The following is a 3,516-nucleotide window of genomic DNA, read 5'->3' as shown; positions in this document are numbered from 1 at the left end:
TCTGGGCGTGTCTGTCTCCGGCCACGGGAGACCCCCACCCAACCTCCAACCCCCGACCCCCGGCCTTCAGTTCCTCCAGCCCCCCGCGGTTCCCAGGCTTGGGCTACCTGGGACGGACAAGGCTGGGGATCTCCCCTCCTCCCCGCCTCTCGCTGGGCCTCGGGAGAGCGATGAGATCATAATCATAACAATAATAATGGACGATGGTATTTAAGCGCTCACTCTGTGCCAAGCACCGTTCTAAGAGCTGGGGTACATACATGGTCATAATAATAATTATGGTATTTGTTAAGTGCTTACTATGTGCTGAGCACCGTTCTAAGCGCTGGGGTAGATGCAGGGAATTCAGATTGACCCACGAGGGGCTCACATTTTTCAATCCCCAGTTTTCCAGAGGAGGTAACTGAGGCCCAGAGAAGTGAAGTGACTTGCCCAAGGTCTCCCAGCAGACAAGTGGCAGAGTCAGGAATAGAATCCACGTCCTCTGACTCCCAAAGCCGCCGCTCTTGCCACTAAGCCAGAGGATAGTCTGGGCCCGGGAGGCCGGGGTTCAGGGCCCGGGGCCCGGCCCGGCCAAATCCTCCTTCCTCTGGTTGCCCCAATCTTGGGGGGGGGGGGGGGGGGGGCGGGGAGAAGGATCGCCTGTTTTCCCCGCTCCTCGCTGGGCCTGAGGAGCGCGATGAGATCATCATCATCATCATAATAATAACAGTGCTACCGATAATAGTGATGGTATTTGTTAAGCGCTTACTATGTGCCAAGCGCTTGTACTCTCCCAAGCGCCTAGTACAGTGCTCAGCACAGAATAAGCCCTCGATAAATCCAATGGAATGATTGGTACATACAAGTGCTTAAAAAATGATGCTAATAATGATAATGATAATAATTGTGATAGACACTCTAACAGGCAACCGCCCTCGGCTATCGGAGAGCAGCGTGGCTCAGTGGAAAGAGCCCGGGCTTGGGAGTCAGAGGTTATGGGTTCGAATCCCCTCTCTGCCACTTGTCAACTGTGTGACTGTGGGCAAGTCACTTCACTTCTCTGGGCCTCAGTGACCTCATCTGGAAAATGGGGATTAAGACTGTGAGCTTCACTTGGGACCACCTGATGACCCTGTATCTCCCCCAGCGCTTAAAACAGTGCTCTGCACATAGTAAGCGCTTAACAAATACCAACGTTATTATTATCATCGGGGAGGCCGCCCAAGTCTGGCCCGGCGCTACCCACCGGCGCCGCCTGGCGGCCAGTTGGCGTCACTGCGGCCCGGCCGTACCCACTGGCGCCGCCTGGCGGCCAGTTGGCGTCACTGCGGTCGGGCGCTACCCATTAGGACACCCGGTGAATAGCGCCGGGCCAGACTTGGGCGGCCTCCCCGATGATAATAATGTTGGTATTTGTTAAGCGCTTACTATGTGCAGAGCACTGTTCTAAGCGCTGGGGGAGATACAGGGTCATCATTATTCTTTTTCTACCGAGCGGAGATCATAATCTTAATAATGACGGTATGTTAAGCGCCTACTCTGTGCCAAGCGCTGTTGTAAGCGCTAGGATAGATACAAGGTAATCAGGCTGTCCCACCTGGGGCTCACAGTCTTCATCCCCATTCTACAGAGGAGGTCACTGAGGCACGGAGAAGTGAAGTGGCTTGCCTTAGGTCACACAGCAGACAGGTGGGGGATCGGGATTAGAATCCAGGTCCCCTGACTCCCAAGCTCATGCTCTTGCTGCCTCTCTAATAATAATAATGATGTTGGTATTTGTTAAGCGCTTACTAAGCGCTGGGGTAGACACAGGGTAATCAGATTGTCCCACGGGAAGCTCACAGTCTTAGTCTCCAGGGCTACACAGCTTATTATTATTATTAATATGAATAAACCATCAATATATGTAACAAATAACACTAAGCATAATATATCGATATATTAATATATTGTTGATATGTCTTCTAGACTGTGAGCCCGTTGTTGGGTAGGGATTGTCTCCCTCTGTTGCCGAATTACTTTCCAAGGCTCTGCACGCAGTAAGCGCTCAATAAAATACTACTGATCATTAATATAATTATTACTATTTGTTAAGCGCTTACTATGCACCAAGCCCAATTCTAAGCTCTGCGGTAGATACAAAGTAAGTTGGTGGGACACGGTCCCCGTCCCATATGGGGCCCACAGTCTTAATCCCCATTTTACAGGTGAGGTCACTGAGGTACAGAGTAATAACGAAGGGATCTGTTAAGCGCTTACTATGTGCCTAGCACTGTTCTAAGCGCTTAGGCGTGAAGTGATTTGCACAAGGTCACACAGCAGACAGGTGGCGGAGCCGGGGTTAGAACCCTCGACCCCTGGCTTCCAAGCCCGGGCTCTTGCGACTAGGCCACGCCGCTTTCCGGAATGTGGGGCGCAAGGAGGGATGGCTGAATATTCTAGCAGCGACAACTGGGGTGCAGAATCAGCTTTCCTGGGAGTCCACGCTGCTGCAGGGATCGTTTTCTTGGGCCTTCTTGAAGTGCCGCTCCGGGCAAGTGCCTTCCCTCCTCCTCTCCACGCAAGGACTCCAAGGCTCTCCACGACTTACAGCTCCGCCGTCTTGAGCAGCTCGCACGCTTCGCCCCTTCCAAGCCCTCCTTTTCAGCGTTCCTCGCTCTCCTGGAGGGTCAGACTCCGTGGGAAACATTGGAGCCGGCGCAGTCAAGGCCGCCCCCCGCCCCATCCTGCCTCGTTAAATCGCACATCGCCGGCGCAGCGCCAACCCCGGGTAGGGGGGAGACGGAAGAGCCGGAGGAAGGGGGCCCCACGGCAGTCACGAGGCCGTACGGTGAACGTCAGCCAAGGACGAACCGGCCCGCGAACCTTGGCCCCGGGGATAGCTGGAAGGGAGCACGGAGCCAGGTGGTCGACGCCCCCACCGAACGGGGCCCCCTCTGTTCTTGGCGCACCGGAGGGGATATAAGGCCGGGCACGCGAGGAGAGGGCGCGGTGGGATCTCTCCAAGTCCGCCGGCCGCCAAGGACCGTTCTGGGGGTAAGCCCCCCGGCCTTCCACTCTAAATAAACCGTCAACCCGGGCTTATCCGCCTCTCTCTTCGGTATCCCGTTACAATCGATATACGGAAGACAGGCAGTCGACGCCGGCTCCGGGCCCGCCCGGTACATCTCCCCGCTCCCACGCCGCTCCCTGAGCCTGGAAACCACCTCCCTGTCTACAGACAGGCCATGGCTTGCCCCGTCTTCAAAGCCCTCTGGAAAATAAAAAGTAATGAAACCCTCTCTTCCAGGAAGGCTCCCCTGATTGCTCCTGACACCTCTGTCCCATCACACCAACAAACCCTTGTGTATTCTATTCCTACCCTCGGCACCTATGTCCATAGGGCATTTTTATTTAGGTGCTCGTTTATTTACACATTCGAATATTCGTTCGGCGATTTCGCCCTTATTTCTTACTGCTCTTTTCTTGCCTGCTATTTTTGAAAATGGTTTTGCCTCTCCACCCCTCTCCTAATAATTTTGGTATTTATTATTA

The sequence above is a fragment of the Ornithorhynchus anatinus genome, chromosome 10 (assembly GCF_004115215.2).
Source record: "Ornithorhynchus anatinus isolate Pmale09 chromosome 10, mOrnAna1.pri.v4, whole genome shotgun sequence".
Lineage (NCBI taxonomy): Eukaryota > Metazoa > Chordata > Mammalia > Monotremata > Ornithorhynchidae > Ornithorhynchus > Ornithorhynchus anatinus.
This window is presented reverse-complemented; position numbering follows the sequence as displayed.